The sequence below is a fragment of the Prionailurus viverrinus genome, chromosome D1, assembly GCF_022837055.1.
Source record: "Prionailurus viverrinus isolate Anna chromosome D1, UM_Priviv_1.0, whole genome shotgun sequence".
Lineage (NCBI taxonomy): Eukaryota > Metazoa > Chordata > Mammalia > Carnivora > Felidae > Prionailurus > Prionailurus viverrinus.
The window spans coordinates 111374416-111397150 of record NC_062570.1 but is presented as its reverse complement, the minus strand read 5'-3'; positions in this window follow the sequence as shown (position 1 = coordinate 111397150).

The window sequence follows — 22735 nt, the reverse complement described above, 5'->3', positions numbered from 1 at the left end:
CCCCAAAACGCAGAGAGGCTCCGGAACTGTCCATGTTACGGCAGCCGCCTCCAGGTCACAAATGAGCACAGGCCGTGCTCACGGTGTAGCGCTCACATGGGGGGGGGGGTCCCCCAAAAGCCCCACGCGCTTCAGCGTCACATGATGTCTACAAGGCAGAAGGTGGCTCTGTCGGGTCACAGGGGAGCTTCCCCGAGCGGGGAGGAGGAAAGTGGGGTCGTCACTGCCCCCGTCCCCTCAGAGCCAGTCAGTACGGGCCTGAGGGTGTCTGGGCAGCGAGCTATGAAATCAGAAGCTACCTGGGCAGGACTCTCGGAGCGAACCTCGGTTCTGGGGCCGCCACAGGGCAGAAACGGCTTCAGCCATGTGGCTAATCCTCGGCCGTAGTGAGCAGGGAGGCCAGGGGCCCGCATGCCCTCTGGGCACGAATGTCCAAAGGTGTCACCGTGGAAGACGCCCCCGCACGGGGACCTTGCTGCGACACTCCCAGTGGTTGCCATGAGGCAGGCGCCTCCCCCCCACCCCGCCCGGCTCACTCAGCACTTGACACGAGCTCGGGTGTGGATGAACACCACCCCCATTCCACACCCCAGGAAACTGGGGCCCAGACAAGCTTCGCCCGCCATCCCCCAGCTCGTAAGTGGCCCAACAGGCCTTGAACTCAAATCCGCCATCCCGTCCGCATGGGCCAGACGCCCCGCTCAGGGCAGAGTTCAAGCTCGAAGCCCTGAGAAAGGGGCCGTGGTCGACCACAGGAAGCACCCCTAATTCCACCCCGTACCGGTGCCCCTTGCCACGTGACTGCAGTCCCCCCCCCCCCCAGCCCTGCCCACGGCTCCGGGTTCGGCCACGTGACTCACTTGGACCAGGAGAATGTCAGCTGCACATGCAAACAAAGGCTTGAAAGATGCTTTGGGGGGGCACCTGGGAGCTCAGTCGGTTGAGCGTCCGACTTCAGCTCAGGTCACGATCTCGCGGTCTGTGAGTTCGAGCCCCACGTCGGGCTCTGGGCTGACGGCTCAGAGCCTGGAGCCTGCTTCTGATTCTGTGTCTCCCTCTCTCTCTACCCCTCCCCCATTCATGCTCTGTCTCGGTCTCAAAAATAAATAAATATTTTTTAAAAAGGATGCTTTGGGGACTGGGCTAATCACCTGCACCTCTGCTAGGGCTGCAAGAAGGCTATGCCCACAGGAGCCCTGTGGCCCCCAGAAGAGTGGACACACGGAGCATGTCCTGGCCCGGAGCCAAGCCCAGCCGAGTCCACTGCGGATCAGCCAAACCCCGGCCGGTCCACAGACCCACCCCTCAGACCAGGCAGCAAGGCAAGAAACACATTCTGACGGTTGTGTGCCCTGAGTTTGAAATGCTTTGTTACACAGCACTCCTGGGGCAATCGCTGACTGATACATAGATGTTACTGGGGACCCCCGATCTCACGTCACCCTCACTTTCTACATCGCACCGATCGCCTTCCTATCTTGTGAGTGCCTGCGTCTCTGAGCAGGAACCTCATGGTCTTCTCCTGTGGTGGGGAGAGTCCGGGGGAAACAGCTGGACGAAAGTCACAACCGTAGAAGACAGGACGCACTTTCCATCTGAGTAACGTGTCAGTCTGGCCCAGCGCCCGAGGCTAGAGAAAGGGACAGAGAAGGGCACCCAGGAAGAGCACATATAAGGGCCTTTGTGGAAACGGCCTCTGTGAAAGCAGAAGCCCCGAGCCAAGACTGGGAGGTAAGGCCCTGATAAGGGCTGCAGCCACAGAAGCATGCCGGAGCCAACTGGGCCTCATTATTGGTCTGATTCTCTGACTGGAGGCCTCCTGGGGACAACCAGGACAATTACAGGATAGCGCTGAGAACAGAACAGGACAGAAATTCCTGGGACACTCTCTGCTTCCCCAGGAGGGAGAGTGGCTTCCCAGAGAATGGGTTCCCAGTGACCTAAATGCAAACGAGGTGGCAGGTGTGGGCTTTCCTTAGGGCACCTTGGCCATCGTGCCTGGCTTCCGCCCTTCAAAGCATGCACGGTAATGAGGAAGGGCCGTGGTTCAGAGCTGGGAGTCTCACCCGGGCCCTCATGGGGACCTCAGCATTCCGTTGACCTCCTTGGCTCCCCTGCGGCCATCTTTCATCAGGGGCTCTCGAGGGAAATACCACATGGGACTGCCCGTCTCTGAGTGCCAAGCTGGCATGTGGCTAACCCCAACAAGGGTGAGCCCTGATCACTTCCCCATCGTCACTGGCACCTCCCACACCAGGGCCACCGGGCCTCAGACGAACATACCCCAGCGATCCAAGAAAGGAGGTTCAGGCCGAGTCCGCAAAACCAACACTCCCAACTCAAGGCCTTCGGAGAAAGATCTCTTGTTCTGAGAAGTCCCACAAAACGGCTGCAGGACTTCTTTGGGCGGGAGGAGAGCTCTTGCCAAGGGGCACGCGGGAAAGCGGGAGCCCCGGGCCCACAAAGATGGCCCCGAGGGGCAGGGGAGCCGTGCCCCAGGCCTGTCGGAGTCTCCCGACTGGGAGCCCAGCGGGAATTTCCGGCCGAGGCCATCCCATTGTCTGGGGGATTCTTATCTGCAAAGGCAGACGGCCCCTTTCACAGACATCTGCCAACCCTCGTCCCAGTCTGGATCTTGGGTTTCCACGGGCAGGCGAAGGCCAGTGTCGGAAGATGGGGCCACACGAGAGGGGCAGGCTCTGTTTACACACAGCGGTGCTGGGCGCCAGCTCCCATGGGATCGTGTGTCTGTGCGCACAGGTGGCCGGGAGGGCCATGCTCCGCTCACATGGGGCCCGGGCAGCTGGCCTCCCTCCCTCCTTCTTTCCTTCCTTCCCTCCCTCCCTCCTTCCCTCCTTCCCTCCTTCCCTCCTCCCTCCCTCCCTTCCTTCCTCCTTTTCTTCCAACAGATCAAGTGCCTTTTCTCTCCAAACCACAGTAGGGTTTTACCAGTCGACCCCCTTGCAGCCCACGGGTAGTTCGCAGGCCAGAGAAAGACTCGAGCAGGCAATTGTAATATATGACAACAGGTGACGTGACAGGAGCGGGGGACCGTGGGAGCCCACAGGAGTCATCTCACACAGCCCGGGCCCAGCGGCTCTTGAAACGGTCACCTGTGGGGCCCAAAGAGGACCCTTGCTACCGCTTTCCAGGAAATGACGACAAGGCCGGAATCCCTCGGGAAGCGCCGTGGCCTGACCATGTCGGTCTTTGAACGCACCCAGACCTTGGGATCGATTATAGCTGGAATTACAGTCCTTACGGTTACCCTTCTCAATCGCAAACCAGAGCCTCTTTTCGGGCACTCCTGCCACCATTGGACGGAACACGCCTGCGCAAAGAAAAGTGCTGTGTTGCCATGACGACCGTCGTCGCGGGGACTCCCTCACGGCGCCGGAAGGTAACGCTGAATGGGGAAGAGCGACGTGGGCTCCTGAAGACCGACACCGACCATTGCTACCTGAGCTCGCTCCCAGGCTACAGCAGAGGGATTTAAGGGCACACACCCACAGGGATGCGGAGGGTGGAAAGGCGAGAACAGCAGCCGCTTCCGGAAGGCACGCAGAGTTGGGAAGAGGCCCTGTCCCTGTAGAATGACTTAAGAAATTTGAGTCCCGCGGCCCCCGAGAGTCGGGTGTAGAGAAGAGCTTACCGACCTGGCAGAACCCTCCAGAAGCCGGACTCTGACCCAGAGAGCCTCCTCAGCCTGCCTTTGCAGGTCACGCTTTCCCGCGGTGCCTTCCGCTGTGGGGACAATATCATCTTTTCCTTCCAGAACGCGGGTTGTGCCCCCTACTCTTTTTCTCAGAAGCAAACAGGGTGCTGCTAGGATTGTGGCAGATGTTGGCCAGAGGGTCACCAAACCTGTTTCCTCTTTCTCCCGGGCACCCAGCGGGACACGCTGTCCAGCCCTCTGCACAGGCATGTGACTGAGCCCCTCCCCGACGGAACATGCCGGAAACACTGCATGCCGCATCCAGGCAAGGCCTGTGCAACCCACCCTGCTCTTTCCTCCTGTTCGCCCTCTGCCAGCCCCCTGCGGGCTCCAAACGGAGGCCCCGAGGCTCTGGGAGGAGGGCAGAACCCCTGACGCGGAGAGGCCTGGGTCCCCGCGTGACCGCGTGGAACAGAGCCCCCTACCCCGCCTGCCCCGCGCAGTCTCGGACGACAAACACACCCTGGTTGGATTGGGTCACTGCAATCGGGGACTGACGGCTACGACAGTCAACACCCCCCGATTAATACGGGGTCCTGACGTGAGTCGTGAAACCCAGGGAAACCTGAGCAATTATTTTTCGGAGCGCAGCCCCTCATCCCGAGCAGGTAAGTAGTTAAGCGTCTGCTGAACAAATCAATGAACAAACAAGACTGCTTTTTGGCTGTGGTTTCACAGTCATGTCTGCACGGGCAGATGGCCTGGAGAACAGGAGACCCGCACGGTTGATTCGTGAGGGTAACGGACGCGGGTGACGTCGTTCCTGTTATTCTTGGGATGAGGTTATTTTGTGAGAGACACATGGGGGGCGGGCCTCTCCCACGTTATACCCGGCACGCGTAAAAGCATCTACACACACGACTTCCAGACAGAAGCTTCTTTTATTTTTCTAATTGTTTTTTTAACGTTTATTTATTTTTGAGAGACAGACGGCGTGAGCAGGGAAGGGGCAGAGAGAGAGGGAGACACAGAGTCTGAAGGAGGCTCCAGGCTCTGAGCCGTCAGCACAGAGCCCGACCCGGGGCTCGAACTCACGAACCGCAAGATCATGACCTGAGCCGAAGCCGGACGCTCAACCGACTGAGCCCCCCCGGGGCGCCCCCAGATGTTTTCTTGCAAACAAGAGATCATTTCTCCTTGAGCAGGCAGGATCCGGAGAGGGGGCCTCCCCTCCCAGTGACCCAGCTCTGCAAACCCACCCTCCCCACTCCCCACCTACTCAGCCCTGCTCCCCTTGGAAGGCACCCCTCCCACCCCACCGCCCACCACAAACGCCCTCTACAACCTTCAAGGCTGAGCTCAGATGTCACCAGGCCAGAATTCCCCACCCCTCCCGTGTCCCTCCAGGACTCCAGCACTGTGCTGTGACATCTTCCCACTGTGCCTCACGGCGCCCAGAGGACAGCAGGCCTGGGGGGGAGGGGCTCAGCTCCCCTGCGACCGCCTGTGACCACCACCCAGATGCCCCCCCTTGCTAGCTGGGATGATAACAGCGCCCGCCCATAGGAGGTTTGTGAAGAGTAGAGTTAAGGATGCGTGGAAAGTTCTTAGAAAGGTGACCGATCCGTACGGGTCATTGACTAAGGCTTGGCTCTGCTGTAAAGGCCGTGCCCGCATCCGGATCTCACGATGCCTCGTGAGCCCCCGAGGGCAGTGCCCACAGCCTCCTGACCAGTGAGTGGCCGGGAGCCTGGCACTTGACATACTGCACGTAGGACAGACCTGAGAGCTTGACCAGCCACCAGGGAGCCGTGACGAGGCCATGTGTGCTGATGGAAACTGCACGGCCAGCTGGATTAGAGGCAGGATGTCCTGTGACTTCGGGACTGTCCCCTCCATCAGCCCAGCCTTGCCGAGAGCCCAGCCAGAAACTCAGGCCCGGGGGACGGCGGAAGGAAGCAGGGACCCGTAGCCGGAGAAGACTCAGGAGAAGGGTCAGCTCTCCCAGAAATGGGGGTGAAGCACCCACTAACCGCCAGGTGCCGTTCTCAAGTGAACAGGGTAAGGAACTCCCTGCCCTCCTGGACTTGACGTCCAGACAAGCCAATACATAAAAACTAGAACCAACCCAGCCAATAATTAAGCACACAAAGCAACATCAGCGGGTCCTGAGTTCTAGCATGAAAACTAAAGGCCCGTACGCGGGGATGAGGTGCTGAGCCGGGCCGGGCGGGTGGGGGCGAGGGGCCGTTTTGGTGTCCGGGAACGTTTTCCTCAGCACGTGTGGGGCGAGCAAGCCACCCTGTGCGTGTCTGAGTGCTTTATTCTCAGGTCCACTGATCAGGACCTCGGATCACGTACGACGTTCCCCAGCACACATGCCACATGCCTTTGGTTGTGTCTGGGGGGCCTACCCGGTCAGTCGGGGACTGCGCTTGCTGTGAAGACGGGACACGGCACCAACCATCGCTGCGATGGTTCGTTTTAGGAGTCGACGCGGCTGGGCCACCGGGTGCCCCAGTAGTTGGTCACACATGACCCTGGATGTTCCTACGAGGGTGTCTTTAGGTGGGGTTAACATCGGAACGGGTAGACTGAGTAAAGCAGACTGCTCTCCCGCTGTGGTGGGCCTCGTCCAATCCGCTGAAGGCCTGGGTAGAACAAACAAACGAACGAACGAACGAAAAACAATTGCCCCGCAGGCTGCCCTCGGACTTCTCTGCGACATTAGCTCTCCTTCGTTCTACAGCAGACCGCTTTCCAACTTGAACTGGAAAATCGACTCCCTTGGGTCTCAGCCTGCCAGCCCAGCCCAGCCCAGAAATGTGGGGCCCCCCAACCTCCATGACTGTGCGAGCCGATTCCTGTAATAAACCTCCTTGTATATAAACACACATCATATCGGTTGTGTTTTTCTGGAGACCGCTGGCTGATACGATACTGTATCGCCCAATAATTTGGAGGCGAAGCCCCTGGGAGCAATTTATTTTACAAATTAAGGGCTAAGGACTCATTTACTGTCCCTGGGGAGCAGTGTGCTTTCCCCAAGGACCATATGAACTCGAAACCTTTCCTTCTTTCCCTGCTCCCTTTGGCCGCCAGGAATTCGCGGTGCCATCCCGACCACCCTGGAGGACGTCGTGGGCAGCAGAGAGGTTTTTCTAGTCCCACCTCGTCCACAGTTTCTCCTTCCCTGTTTAATGTGTGCTTTCCCTTGACCCTGACTTCTTATTTTCGGGTATCTGTTACTTCCGCAGAGTGCTGGGAGCCGACGATGGACGGCCGGGCCAGGGTTTTGTCTGGAGGGTTTTCTTCCCTTTCCCACTGGCCCCCGGACGATCCGCCGGGAAGGAGCGGGCTGACAATACGCACTCGGGGGCTGGCCAGACCACAGTCGGACGGCCGTCCACACCGCCGTGGTGAGAACTCACCAGATAGTTTGGGAGGCCTGAAGACCAGGGGTGAAGATAGCCTGGAAGGACGGCTTCCGCAGGCATCGCGAGCAACGTGCCGTTGGCTATGGTTAAGGTCATCTGCCTAAGCTGCCCATCGCCAGGACCACCCGAGCCGCGGAAGGCCACGCACTCAGGCCCGAGACCTGGGGGAACCAAGGAAACATCTCGACCGCCCCAGCCCACCCCGGCGGTGAGCGCTCCTGCGAGCAAAAGGCTTTTACCGAAGGCAGATCCCAGAACACTCCACCACCCGAGAGGATGCCCCCCACACACATCAAATAGCAGCCGTTCCTGCACGCGTCCCCGCTGAGCCCACCCCTACCCGTCCTGCTATCGCTGGTGATAAGAGAGTGGATGGGACAGGGCGGTCATTTCTCTCTGATTCTCCTGCTGCTTGATTTCCCTCTGAGGACACGACGAGGCCAGCTGAAGGCCAGAGGGTTTGTTTTCCTGACAGGCAGCAAATGCTCCGTCAGAGGCACGGGGTGAGGCCACGGTCTGGCCTCAGAGGGCTTACAGGGAGGTGGGGAGGGGGGCAGGCATTTAGGGAAAGGGGCAGCCCTGAGGCACACCGAGGGCATCGGCGCGTTCTGGCACTTCCCGGCTCTGTGCTGTAGGCGGGGCGGTCGGGGGTCTCTTTCACAAGTGAGAAGGTTGAATGGGACGGGTCCGTTGAAAGGGTGCAACCAGGTAGGATACGGACAAAGCTGTGTAACAAAGAGCCCCCAGACACGACGGCGGGCGCAAGATGGATGGTCACCTCGCCCTTTCGCGACAGCCTGCAGTTTGAGGGCGGTGCGGGGTGGGCCAGGGGCTCCCGGCCGCGGGACTGCCCGAGGAGCCGGACTCTTCCCACCACGTTGCTCCCCCGTGCCCAAGGGCACCAGTGTCCTCTCCACTGTCTCCGCCAGCTTGCGGTCTAGCCCGACAGGGAGAAGGAGAGAGGGCCTCCTTCCCCGGGGCGCGGCTGACCGCTGCGCGCCTCCCTTCCTCCCACATCCCGGGGCCCGCAACTCAATCCCACGGCCACACCTGCCACAGGAGCGCTGAGGAAATGGCCTCTGGCTGGGTGGCCCTGCGCTCAGCTAAGCAGTTCGGGGTTCCGGCACTAGGGGGCCCGAGGGGGCAATGACTTGACCCTGCGGGAAAATCGGGAGCCACGGCCAAGGTTACCCATACCCGAGGGGGCCGGCAGGTGGCCTCACGGCCCTGCTCGTCATTCCAGCCCCCAGCCCCCCGAGCTCACAGGGGAGAAGCAGGTACCAATCACCGCACCCGTGCACGGCCACCAGGTCCAGGGAGTCACAGCCAGGCTCCCAAGTCCTCTCCCGCCCACCGCGTTCTGGGCCCACAGACGCCCCGCGGACCCCTCCGGACTCCGGGCTGGCCAGAGGAGAATCGCCTGCACTGCCGTGGCTGTCCCCTACGTGGGGACCCTCAGGCGCCCCTCCCCTCCCCTTTCCCAGTCCCATTCAGGCTGGAGGTGGATGATGGCGAGACAGGTGGGGACCCTCCTGCTCGTCCAGCCCGACAGGACCGGGAGGGTCACACCCCTTCACGACGCACGGCTCTTATCCCCTCTCCTCCTCAGTTTTGTGGCTTCGGCCACACTCTGGGGAGGACCAGAAAAGTCCCATCCGACACGCTGACTCATGCGCGCCCCCCGCCCTTCCCCAGGGAAGCTTCGGGGCCTTCCTGCAACCCGGCTCTCTGGGCACGGGTTCTGCTCTTCGGGGCTTCGGGTGACGGCCATGCGGCCCCCGTCTTGCAGATGGGCGCCTGGGCCCCGGGGAGGTGGAAACGTGTGCCCGGGTCAGCGGGGAGGAGGAGAGGCCGTGGCAAACCCGGCAGGACGGCTGGCCCAGAACGCACACCCGGAACGGCCCCCTCAGCGGGGCGGGGTTCCCTCCCGCTCTCCCCGGGCACCTCCCGCACCCCGGCTGCTTCCTCCAGGATTTCCTCAAATGCCCCTCGGTCCCCCCAGCCTCAGTCTTTGCGCACGACCACCGGGGATCTCCAGAAACACTCCGCCCGTGGCTTCTGCAGCCCCACACCTGCCCTCCTCCTCCCTCCCTTCCCTCCTCCTCCCTCCCCTCCTCCCCCTCCTCCTCCTCTCTTCTTCCCCTTCCTCCTCTTCCTTCTCCCTCCTCCCCATCCCCCTCCTCCTCCTCCTCCTTCCTCTCTCTGCGGATCCTAAACTTGCCTTGAGCTTTCCAGCCGTGGGACCCTTGCTGTTCCTCCTGCCTGGAACGCCACTCCTCCGCTGTCTGCCGCTCGGAGCCCCTCCAAGTCCTACCTCTGGCAACACCTCCTCCGGGAAGCCTTCCCCAGACCCTGAGAGACGATTAATGCCCCTTCCCCTATGTGTATCCCTGGGGCGCTCTGCCCCCCTTAGAGCCCTGAGGACCATCTGCCCGGTCGGGTATTATTTACACACGGCTCGTCTTCCCCGCTCAACCGGGAGCTGCCGGAGGCAGGGACCACGTCCTCGTCCATCTTGCCCTGTGCGGAGCCTGTGCAGGTGCAAACATCAGTGCGGGGGTGGAGGGGTGCGAATGGGGGGCAGGGGGTGGGGAACGGAGTCCCCAGCGACCCGTGCGGCGGAGGCTCCCGGCCTCGTGGAGGCTCCTGGCCCTCCCCACAGCGCCAAACTGCTGGGGGTCCCTCGGCGGCCACATCTGGCTTAAAAAGGAAATTCGCTGCTTCGGGACTTAACTCTTTTTATTTTTAGACCCGGTGACTCATCTCCATCACGGGGGCCCTGCAGGCCGCTCTCGAGGGAGATGGCGGAGGCTGGGCGCCTGTTCCCCGGCCAAGCGGGGTTGGGGGGAGAGGGGCAGGGGCCCGGCTGTCCTGCCGCACCGGGGGGCCGATGTCCAGCTGAGAGGTGAGCGGTCACTCGCCTTCCACCTGCCCCTCCAAAACATCCAGTCTCAGGAGGCCGGGGACACCGGAGGGGGCGGCTGGGCAGAGGTAACGTGTGTCACGTCCCATCCGGGGAATGAAGTCAGGGCCGGTGAGCTGTCTGGGGGGGTCTCCCCTCTGTATCCTGTTCTCACACGGACTGGCCACGGAGGCTCCCCGGGGGTCAGGGCACCCGCCCGGCCGTGACCTCGTCAGTGACCCTCCTCCAGGGGAAAGAGCTGGGCGCCAATCCCCGCGGTGCAAAGAGTGAGCCATTTCCCACGCTGCGAGGCCTGGTGGGACGGGAGGCGGGACGGGAGAGCATCTCTGGTGACGGGATTAGCACACAGACCGCCTCCCCTGCGCTCCAGGCGTCCCTTCCTTCCCTACTCACCCCTGCCCCTACACACACAAAGACGGACCCAAGTCTCTCCCCGGCCCCTCCCCTCACAGATTCTCATTCGCTGCCCTTTCCAACTTGTATAACCTACTTCTTTAGTTCTTTCTTAAAAAAAAAAAAAATACGTGCACCTCAGGGCACCTGGGGGGCTCCGTCGGTTAAGCATCCGGCTTCGGCTCAGGTCAGGATCTCACAGTTTGTGGGTTCGAGCCCCGCGTCGGGCTCTGTGCTGACAGCTCAGAGCCTGGAGCCTGCTTCGGATTCTGTGTCCCCTCTCTCTGACCCTCCCCCGCTCATTCTCTCTCTCTCTCTCTCTCTCTTAAAAATAAATAAAACATTAAAAAAATTTTTTAAATACACGTACTTTACAGAAAAAATAGAAAACCCACAAAAGCTGATGTGGAGCTCGAGAACAAGACAAGGAACGTGGGAGGGGAGACGGGAGAAGTTATCTGTGTTTTCTCGCAAGTACGCGGACGGGCTCCAGAGAAGACACAAGAAAGCAGCACCACGGCCACACTTGCTGGTGGCGGGGGGGAGGTACGTGGCTCGGGGAGGTGGGGAGCAGGCTGGCTTTGGGGGGATGCCCTTCTGTGGTTGTCGGGGGGAAGGCGGTGGGCAGGGAAGGAAGGGGCAGGCGTCAGGAACATCCCCAAGGCCACCCTCACTGCTGACCCCAACTGCACGTTCAGGGGTCCCCAGGCCACCCCGAGGTGCATCACTCCTTAGAAGGACTCCTTACCCCCCGGGGGATCCATGCTCAGTGTGGTGGTTTATTACAGCAAAAGGGCACAGCTCAAAATCAGCCAAGGACAGAGGTGCGTGGGGCAGAGCCCGGGGAAGCTCCGTGCAGAGAGCTCCTGCGTCCTCTCCTGGTGGGACCACGGACAGTGCCAGCCCCACCCGCAAGGATGTGTGACACACACAGCCAACCAGGAAGCTCCCCCCTAAAGCGAGCTCGGTGTGCAGTTTTTGTCAGACTCGACCCCCTAGATACGGTTGACCCCCCACCCGTCCAGCCTTCAGTCTCCCCGCCCCCTTCTGGAGATGGGGAGGAAACTGCGTGGCCAAAGCCCCTGTAAGAAGTCACCTTGTTAGACTGACTGTCCCACGTGGCCCAAGGTCCCAGGCTGACAAGGACACTCAGAGCATTGCCAGGGCCTAAAGATCCCCTCCCAGGGCAGAGACCAGAACTCCCTGTGGGTACTTCATTCATTACTACCCAGCAATTCACGTAAAGGAGATGACTAACCACGCCCCCGACGCTCCTGATTGTGGCACGGCCAACCCCGGGGCACGGGGAACCCCTGATCCCAAGTAGATCCCGTCCCCCGTGACGATTAGCCGCTCGACATGTGAGCAGCCTCCGTGCTCCCCACAAAGGCGGTGGCTGCGTTCTGTGCGTCTGGGCTAAGCTGCGGTGACATCTGCCAGAGCGCGTGGCCCAGAAGCTTGCTCCGGACGGGGCCTCGGTGTCAGCCGTCTGAAGGTCCGAGCGGAGCGCCAGGACCTCCCGCATGCGTGGGGCATCGCAGTGGGAAGCGGGAGGGACAGACGTGGTCAGGTCTGCCCTCAGGGGTCCGGGTTGACCCTCGTCTGCCCCTGCCACGTTCCATCCCCACGGCCGGCCTTGAGTGGGCGTCCCCACCAGCCCCTTCCCTCCCTCCCAGGGTCTCCCGTCCCCAGTCAGTCTCACCTGCGGCATCCAAAGTGTGCCCCGAAACCGACAGAAGGGAGCAGAAGGGAGGGGAAGCTTCCGAGCGGCTGACACAGGTGTTCTGTTCGCTGCTCTTATAAATGGGGTTTTTCATGCCAACATGTGCCCGTGCAGCCGGTGGCTTAGAAACCAAGCCATCCATCTCACTGCCAGTGACCCAAGCGAGTCCTTCTCCTCCCCAGGGCTCCTACCCCTCCTGTACCTGCCACCTCTTCTCCAGTCCCTCAGGCGACGCCCCACCCGGAACCACGTCCAGCCCCCGTGAACGTCTCCCCCTCGACTCCAGGGTTGGGTGATGATGCTGCTGGTACTTCCCTACCCATCAGGATAGAGAACAGCTCCCTGTTAGGAGAGAACTTCCTTTTCGGGTTAAAAACGTATCAATCTATTATCTACTTCTGTTTTTGATGAGTTTTGAGGTTGGATGCGCCTTTTACCCCAAGACCTTTGGAAATACACCGAAGGAAACTATCAAGTTATGTCTCTCTTCGGAGCTATTACTGTGGTAAGTTGCATTAACTGACTTTCTGGTATTCAACCCTCCCTGCGTTTCTGGAACCCACCCTACTCGGTCATGATGTTTTATCCCTCTGATGTGATACTTAATTCAGCGATTCGTACTTTTGCGTCAATATTTCTAAGTGACATCGACAGGCATTTCCTGTTTCCGTGTGTCTTCGGGGGACTTGGGTCCCAGTGAGATGCTTACTCCATGGAACTGAGAGCACTCCTTTTGGGAGCTAGAGCACTTTAGTGTTGAGTATGGGCGGTGGTAGGGGTCCTCCGTTGAAACATCCTGGGCCTTCGTGCCTTGTTTTAAAGGAGATGCTGCGCATGGTCTCAGCCTGCCAGTAACCAAGGCTGTGGTTAGACCCGCCCCCGGCTTCCTATTGGGATTGTAAGATGCTCTTCAGCAGCAACGTCAGGAGACTTTGAAGAAATGAAGGCTTGGAGCCACAAATTACACGGCACACCTGGGGCCACACAGCAAGGTCGCAGCGGGAGAGACAGAGAGCATATGACCTTTCGTTCAGGTCAACGGTGGGGGGCTAGGGTTCCGAGAGTTCACTCTTTAGTGATGAATTTAGAACATAGGAATGGGATCGATTGTTAGGGGTTTTTTTTCCCGCAAAAATGCCACTGAAATACACACTTAAAAATGATTGATATGGGGACACCCGGGTGGCTCAGTCGTTTAAGCCTCCAACTCTTGATTTCGGCTCAGGTCATGATCTCGAGGTTCGTGGAATCGAGCCCGGCATCGGGCTCTGCGCTGACAATGCAGAGCCTGCTTGGGATTCTCTCTCTCTCCCTCTCCGCCCCTTCCCCTCTCTCTCTCAAAATAAATAAATAAACATTTTTTTAATGGTTAAAATGGTAAATTTTACCTTGTGTGTATTTCAACACAACATTTAAAGAGAAAAAGGAGAAGGAAATACATAAGAAATGTTATTTTTTAAAAATCCAGGACTTGGGGACATTTGTTAATTCTATCACTTTGTTATTACGCTAATTTCCTCTCTTCATTTCTGTCTTCCGTTTCTCTTTGCTTTGTTCTATTGTTCTTTTTTCAATTTATTGAGTCATATACTTAATTCATTGATTTTCATTCTCTCTCATTTGTATAGTATTTACGGCAATGACTTTTCCTGTAAGAACAGCTTTGGCTGCATCTCATAAGCTCTGCTGTGTAGTACTGATGTTATAACCTCAAACCATCCTCCAGAAAGCTCTCTTACCGATGACACATGCGTTCCTATAACACACAGCACACCTGCCCACCAGGGCTCATTGTCTCTATTGTGAAGTTCTGGCACAACGCTGTGCAATATAAAAATAACGTGAGCTGCACATGCGCTTTAAGATTTTCTAGTAGCAACATTAAAACGCATTAAAAGAAACAGGTGAAATGAATTTTAGTATTTTATTGAACCCAGTCGTGTCCAAAATACGATTATCATTTCGGTAATGTATCATTTCAATCAGTATCTCTTCATTGGCACTGACCACCCTTCCAGTACTTAATAGCCACGTATGCCTAGTGCAGATCCAGCATCCGTGACCAGGGTCCGGGTCTCTCTGCCCACTTCTCAGCTCCCAGCCTGCAAGCCGCTGTGTTTTCTACGTTGTATCCACGGTGCTTTCACAATGTGAGGGCTGAACAATGCTTGCCGGGTTGAGCACAACATCTCCCCCTCCATTTATCCGTCTGCTGGCCCTCGTTATCATTCATTTACCCATCAGCATTTCGTGTCCCAAATGAGGACAATTGCAACGAATGGCAAAGGGTCAGTGGCAGAGACGGCCAGTTGCCCGTCTAATATCCACGTGGCCTTCCTTTAATTTTTTTAATGTTTTATTTATTTTTGAGACAGAGAGAGACAGAGCATGAGCAGAGGAGGGACAGAGAGAGAGGGAGACACAGAATCTGAAGCAGGCTCCAGGCTCTGAGCCATCAGCCCAGAGCCCGACACGGGGCTCGAACTCACGAACCGTGAGATCATGACCTGAGCTGAAGTCGGAGGCTTAACTGACTGAGCCTCCCAGGCGCCCCTATGTAGCCTTCCTTTATAATAGAATCCTCACATGATCTAGGGTGGCAATGAGCCCCGCTAACAAACTCCACTTCTCAGCCGCCCCTGCATGTAGGGGGCTGCCATGTGACATGACTCTGGTTTATGAGATATAAATCTAAGGGTTTTAGGTGTCAGAGAATTGCCTCTCCCTCTCTATCACCCTTTTTTCTCTTCCTGCCTGGAACGTCACTCAGGATGCCTGGAGTAGCAGCAGCCTTTTTGTGACCATGAAGACCGAAGCTGCATGTGAAGAATGCCAGAGCAGAAATATGGAAGGATCTGAGCCCGTGATAATATCATGGGGCTGCCATACCCCGGTCCGGGAATCCCAAGTGCCAGACCTCTAGCTACACAACAAAATAAACATGAAGGGGGAACAAAAGGCTTCTCTCGTTTAAGTCACTGTTTACTCGTCTGTCACTTGCAGCTAGATGTGGTTGCTGCGTGATATCAGGCCAGGGCACATCCTGTCATTCACTCAGACGCCGCGGCTCGAGTGCCTGTTCTGAGCCGGGCAGGCGTCATAAGGCTGTAGATGGCCGGCCTGGTGCATCGCTGCAGAGACCCGCGCCCAGCAGAACGTATCCGTTGTGAATCAGGACACAACGCAAACTGGCTTCGGCGGCGGGGGGAAGAAAGGTACCGACCAGTGTGACTCCAAAGGGGCTCAAACAGCCCTGGCAGAATCTGGTTTTTTTGCACGGTCCCACGTTGGCAGGAGCCTCCGGCTTCTGTCCCCTCTGCCAGGCCACCCCAACAGCAGGGGCGGCGGTGAGAGCCCCAGCATCCTGGCTCGCTGGACCAAACGGCGCACCTCAAGTATGGGCCGAAGCGCCATCACACGCCCCCGTGTGCACACGCGGGCTGCACGCAGATTACTCGCAGGTCCGCGACTGGAGACCCATTAACACGCCGTGTGCTGGGACTTTTCCTCCGTCGGGTGGGGGCGGGGCCTGCTATGCGCGAGGTACAGGGGTCTCCTGGGACCGGGAACGTCGTTTGAAACCTGGGTCCGTCCCAGGCGAACCGGAATGAATGGCCACCCGCCCTCCTTTGATACCCGATCCTGAGAACACACGTGGTTCTTCTTAAAGAGACCAGTAAAATCACGCGTGATTTTAAAAGGGCATTGAACGCCGTTTTCCTTCAGGGCAACGAGATCACCTCCTCCCCGGACCCCTACCATCAGGTTCTGGACGCGGTGGGGGCGTGAGTTCTGTTGCTCCCACAACCCCCCAGGCCAGCCACCCTCCAGCCCCTGATGAATCAACGCACACCAAGCCCCTCCCACCACCACCACCACCACCACCACCATCCCGCAGACTCTCTGGACCGTCATCCAGAAGAAAAGATCCTCATCGGCCATCCGCCCCCAGACACCCCCCCATCAAAATCTCTCGTGTGGGTCAGCCCCGCCCCCAGAAGGTCCCCGGCCTTGAGGTTGCCTGGAGCACGGCAGGTCCTTCGGGAGCAAAACTAGATCTCCTCGGTGCCGGTGAGTTCATCAGGTCCCCCCGCTCCCCCGGCTCGGGCCTGCGGTCCCTCTGCCGGGACGCTGCAAGGCAAGACAAGTGGCACCGGGCCGGGCCTTCCCGAGTCTGCTCGCCCAGGTCAGCAACACCAGCTCCCTAAGACTCTGCTCTGACAGGTGTCCCCGGTCCTGTGCAGCCAGGCGCCAGCCTCCCAAGGACATCTTGTCCCTGCCCCCGCTTCTCCGTCTGGGGAGCCCGGCCATCGTGTTTGCTAAAATCCGCAGGGTGATTAGAAGGAGCCACCAGGTCGAGAACCTCAGAGCCACCGGGTGCCGCTCCGAGGCGGGGTGTGACGGGCAGGCGCCGGCTCCCGGGGCCCGAGTCAACCCTCCCGCCTGCCCACCTTCTGAGGCGCGTCTCAGCCACACGCTTCCAAGCACTGAGGGAGAGAGGCACTCTCTGGGTCCCTGGTTTCTCTCCTCCACTGTCCTCCACGAGTCCAGCAGGGTGCAGGCTGGGGGGGCTGCCGCCCCACCCCTCGTCCAACCCTCCTCTACCCTTCTGAGGAGGGAGGGATTATTGCGCCCATTTTAGAGACAGAGATTTCCTTCCCCGCGGCCAACCAGAGCCGGACTCGAACTCAGGTGTCGAGCCTGTCCTGAGACCCTCTGGGGTCTGCTCTGGGGAAACCAAGGCAGCCGTCTGAACTTACTATTATCCCTCCGGGGGGGCAGGAGGAAGCCGAGGGGCAAGGCAGCGTTGGGTGGCAGGGCTGGCTCGTGACGTGGCCACGTCTGTCCCCTCGGCGCCCACCCCAGCCCCTGTGGCTCATCCCCACCTCCTCCCGCAAACATACTTACAAAGACGTGGAGGCAGAGCGGACCACGCCCCCCACGATCGCTCCCTCCAGCTGCGGACCCCAGACCCCGACGGACGGACAGACAGGCCGTGGTGGCCCCTCTGTCCCGACATGGGACGGGCTGGTGACCAGGACAGCTCAGGGCCAGTGGGTGGGGCGCCACGGTCCATCTCTGCCCTGCGGGTAGGAGCCGGGGGTCGGTGGCCTGGCCCTCCCCGCACGCCCTCGGCTCAGGAGAGGACGCCTCTGGGCAGCGCCCTCCTGGAGGGGCTGGTGGGGGGAGGGTGACGCTCAGAGTCCCCGGCCGGCAGAGGCCCTAGTCCTCCTTGGGCTTCTGGGGGGCCTCCGGGCCAACTTATAGTCTATGTAGGTCCCGAGGCAGGACCAGAGAATGAAGCGGGCTAACAGGATAATGACCAGCAGGACCAGGAGCGGGTCAGGGCCGTGCTTACCTCCCACCAGGAGGCCATGCCGAGGGTGGGGGCCCCCACTGGGGTGCGGGCTGTGCCGGGGGGGAGGGGCCTGCTCCCCTGCTCCCCGCGATCGGAGCCCGGGCCTCCCCGGCGGCGAGTGACAGGCCAGAGCGCGAGGCTCGCGGCCTCCCCGGTCAAGAGGCCCGGCCGCATTCACGGGCCCACAATGGTCGCATTGTGGCGAGGCCGCGAGCGCCCCCCTCTCCGCCGGGCTCCCCGCTCGCCAGCGCTGACGTCACCCCCGGGCGGCTCCGGCGGCAGCTGCCGGGCGAGGCCGGCCACCTTCTCGGCGCTTCCAGCCGCCCACGCCCGCGCTTCCGGCGCGCAGACAATCGGGCCCTTTCTCTGCCAATTAGCTATCGCTCGGCGGCGGGGGGGGGCGTGGCGCGGGGAAGGGGACGCGGGGAAGGGGAGGGGACGCGAGAGGACCCCCCCCTTACCCCCCTCCGCCCGCGAGGGGGTCCGTGGGGCCCGCACCCCCGCGCGCTGCCACCTGCGTGCGGCGGGACAGACCTGCTCGCTCCCCGCTCCCCCTGCGGAGGCCCTGGCCCCTCCCACCTCCACCCCGCGCGGGTCCCTTCTCACCCTCACCGTGACCCTCGGCCTTGATCGAGCGGGCTCGCGGCTGACCTGGAGCCTCAGCCTGTCTGGGCACCGACCCCTGGAGGGAAAGTGAGGCAGGTGGCTGGGGCCTGACCCGAAGGGCGCGGTGAGTGCGGGTCAGGGGACCGGCACGCTGCTGGGTGCCCGGGCTCCAGATCCCCGACGGCCCTCCCGCCGCCAGAGAGGATGCCCCGAGAAATGTCCCCACACCATCGCCGAAGGGACAGCCTCCACCTGCCGTTATCTGCCTGCCACACACACACAAGCCAGATGTGCACGCACCCACGCACCCACAGCCCCGCACCTCTGCACACCCTGCCCACCCCCCCACCTCTGACCTTCCCCAGCCAAGTTCTGCCTGGGGAAGAGACAGTGCGGGCACCTCCTCAGACCCTGTGGTCTCATAAGGCAACGGGGCCCCACCTGGAGCTCAGAGGGCCCGGAGCAGGAGCCGAGGTCGCTGAGAGCGCTTCCCGGGGGGCCCAGCGGGTACTCACCCCGGAAAGCGTGCCGTCCCCCCGCAGGTTCCTGGTCAGGAGAAGGCTCGGGAGCCTCCAGGACTGCCGGCCACCTGACGCCCCTTCCTGAATTTCTTCTCTATCTGCAAAATAAGAATGTGTTCCTTCCAGCCCTCCCAGAAGGTTCTAAGGAATAAATGCAAAGGCTCTGACAAGGAGCGCAGCCTAAGATGGGCAGTGGGGTAGGGAGGCAGCCCTCACCTGTGGTTTTCCTCAGTGAGAAGCCAAGCGAACGTGTGTCCCGTGCTCACCACGGGCCAGTCCCAGGATGAGCCCCACCGGCGCCCTCGCTCAGCGCTCACTCCCCACTGGCTCAGGTATCAGCCCCAGTGAAAGGGCACCGTGCCCTACTTTGCTCTCTGGGTGGCAGATGACTTTCTCTGCCTCTGTCCACAGAGCGAGCGGCCACCAGCGGACCTGGCCAGGTGACCCAGCACATTTGCTGACCCCGACTGTCGCAGAGGTACGGACGTGGCTTCAAACCTACGTGAGAACTTAGCAGGAGCCCAGCGTGGAGGCAGGAAGCACACAGGGCGTTCTGGAAGATGTGGCCACTTGGCAAGGGCTTCCAGAATGTTGCAGAAAGTCCTCAGGGGTGTTCAGGAGCCACCTGCCTGGACACACCCGTCTGCATCTGGAGCGAGGTCCCAGGGGGAAGCAGCCATGAACGCGGGGAGGGAGAAGGGACCAGTTCCTGAGCAGGCATTTTGCTCACCTGAGCGGTCAGCGTCTCCAGGTGGGCGTTCTGGGCGAACCCAAGGCACCGAGCGCACGCCAGCTCCCGACCTGGCAGGTGGGGACAGGGTGGCCTTGGGTAAATCCCTCTGTTTGCCAAGCACACCATGGGACCCGCAGAGTCAACAGCGTCCCGGTCACATGGCATCCACACACCCAGAAGCTCTGGGATCACGGAGGCCTCCCAGATCCTGCTCAGATGCCCCCGGGCCCCAGAGTCAGCGAGGCCAAGGTCAGCACGCCCTTCGGGAGAGGAAGTGAATGTCCCCAGCCCTGGACAGTGTCACGGCTGTGCCCCCCGGCGACTTCTCCCAAGAAGGGTGTACGTGACACACAGCAGGTGCAGCAGACCCTAGACGGATAAGGCGGCCGTCGCCCAGAAGGAGAAAATATTTCGGCGATGAGAAAGTGCATCGGACAGGCCAGCTCTGATGTCACGCAGTTCCCACCGTGTCCCGTGGGGTGGGCACCGCGTGCTCCCCACTCTACTCATCTTACAGCTAGCAGAGGTGATGGGCTTGGAGCACGGTCGGGGCTGCACCCTGGTCTCTGGCCCCCGACCCCTAGCTTCAGTAGCTCTTTACTCCTCCAGGGAACATGCTGTGGGGGCCGCCCAGCACCGCGACCCAGGACCGGCTGGGGGCAGGGGGAACGAACACCCAGCTCCCTGCAGATCAGGACAAACCCAAAGGTCAAAACAGGCCCCAGAATTCCGCTCCAGATCACCGTGAACTTGGGACATCTTCCCGGCTTCCCCTTCCCTCCTGCCCTCCCCATGAACACACCCCGTGACAAAGAGACGAGTGTCCCCTTAAAGGGTCCACGAGTCAGAGTTTCCCACGACGCACAGAGCTGGGCAGGGGCGACCCCAGCCCGGGGGGTCTGGGACGGAGGTGTGGCCCAGTCCGCCCCCCGCCCCCCCACCCAGACCAGCTCGCACTGCGGGTGACAGCACCGGAACCAGCCCCGGGGGCCCCATTTCAGTTGGCGGCTCTCATCGGGGCGTCCTGCGATGCCCCGGGCCTCAACTGCCTCCTCCATAAAAGGGGGCAATAGCCCCTTCCCCGTGTCTGTGGGTAAGGCCGGGGGTAAGCCTGCTTTGCCGGGGAAGTACGTCACTGCTCAAAGGCGGCCGGCGGCCGGCGGACTTCAGGGACTTCAGGGACTCCAGGGGAGGAGCTGGTCAGTGACGCTGGCCCCTCTCCCCCCCGGGTCCATCCGGCATATCACCCTGGTTTCGGTCGGTTGATTCTGTTTTCCACTTTGACCACGGCGCTGACGTCCTCTGAAATCTCTGACGTGCGTCTAGCCCGCGAGCTCCCACCAGATCCCTCTCCCCCCCCCCCCCCCCCCCGTCCTGGCACCTAGAAGGCGCTCAGCAGGAAGGTGTCCCGTGTACCGGGGCCAAGAGCCCAAAGGGAAGGAGGCCCCTGCGTCCATGAGACCGGCTTCCGCCCAAAGTATAAAACCAGCAGCCACAACTGTGCCGAGAGCGAGGCACTCGGAGGTGTTGGCGGCTGACCGACCAAGATCATCATTTTTCCTTTGTATCCAAGCAAGACACGCTTGCGCTCACCAAAAGGAAACGTGCGAACCCCGCGGAAATGCGTGAGTTAGGAGAGAATGTGTCAACCACTTCTGCACGACAGACACGAGGCGGGGGAGACGGCGAGGGCCGGTGCGCAGCGGGCGCGAGCACCGTGGGGCGGATTGAGGCCGGTTTACCTCTCCCCCCACCCCCGCCCCGCCCCCGGAAGACTGAGTCTCAAACCCCTCAAGCCAACAGAACACGCATTTCGAAACCGGGTTTCCCCTGAAACGCCCCGTTCGGAACTCACAGACGGGCGGAAATTAATTTTCTTTCCTCCTGCACCACAAAAGCAGATTCGAATCCCAAACAGAGGGACGAGTGGGGGGAGGGGGCAAGTGGCCAAAGCCGCCTCCTCCCTGGAGGGGCGCGGGGGGGGGGGGGACCCCCGCACCGGCCGCCTTGTCTCCCGAACTGGGTATGGCCCCGGCCGTTTGAAACGTCCCGGCTGCAGGCAGGAAGCCGGGCCCGGGAGAACGCACTTGAGCTGAGTTATACCCCACCGCCCTTCCAACATCTGAAAGCTGGCGTGTAACTTTGCTCGAGGTGATCAAACAGCTAGTCAAGGACGCTGTCAGGAACAGAATGAAATTCCAAATAAATTAGCCATGTCCGAGAAGCCAATACAACAGCGGATTAAGGCTCACAAAGGAAACACAATTTATTCAGCCTACCTTGTCAGAATCCTTAATAACCCTGCCCCCTCTTTCTCACCTCGGGCCGAGCCCTCGGACGGGAAGGGGCAAAGCGGACCCCGCTCGGAACGCGGGGGGCCACGCGTCTGGGCGTGCGTGCCGCCCAGGTGAGGGTTACGTGGTCACCAAATCGTGCTTTTACGAAGGGCTCGGCGGAGACCCCGCGTGCCGTGCCAGGGGGCGAGATGTCGCCGAGGCCGGCCGGGAAGCATATGCGGCCGGCTCACGTCTGAATGCGAGTTCATACATTAGAATACGGGACGTGGGGGCCCAAGGGAGGAATATTAACCATTTCTGCTTAACTCTTTGGGGTGTGGGAGGGAGAGGCATCCTGCCCACCTCTTCGTCAAGGCCCTTTCCGGCAGGGGGCCTCTGGTCCCCCCCACATCACTCCATTTTTCGCAGCCTCGAGTAGGTCGCAGGGACCCAGAGCCCCTTGCAAATACTTGGTATCGTCTGATGGCATTCATTAATACCGACGACAGCGCTAAAAACAATACCTTTTTTTTTTATCGACGAACCCAGACATCTTTCACAGGCCCCGGCCAACGCTCTTGGAAAGAGTTAACCGTTTGGCAGCTTTGGGGAGGCACCTTTGAAGGCTCTGTGGGGATGTATCTGCTTTGCCTAAAGACCTCAGTCAGCCCTTTCTTCTTCACAGGGAGGCAGGGGGAGAGGCCGGGGAGGGGGGTGGGGGGTGCTTGGCCGCCCCGAGGCCTTTGCAAAAGAAAAACAGTGGGAATTCTGACGGGAAACTGGAAGGAAGGGATCCTCCGTGCGTCTGAGGCAGGGAATATCAAGATGCTTGAGAAATACACAAAATAAAGATTTTCCCAGAAATGAAAAAAGAAAAAAAAAAAAAAAAGAGAGAGATGACCCAAGTATTATTATTACTATTTTTTTTTTAATTTTTTTTTCAACGTTTATTTTTTTTGGGACAGAGAGAGACAGAGCATGAACGGGGGAGGGGCAGAGAGAGAGGGAGACACAGAATCAGAAACAGGCTCCAGGCTCTGAGCCGTCAGCCCAGAGCCCGACGCGGGGCTCGAACTCCCGGACCGCGAGATCGTGACCTGAGCCGAAGT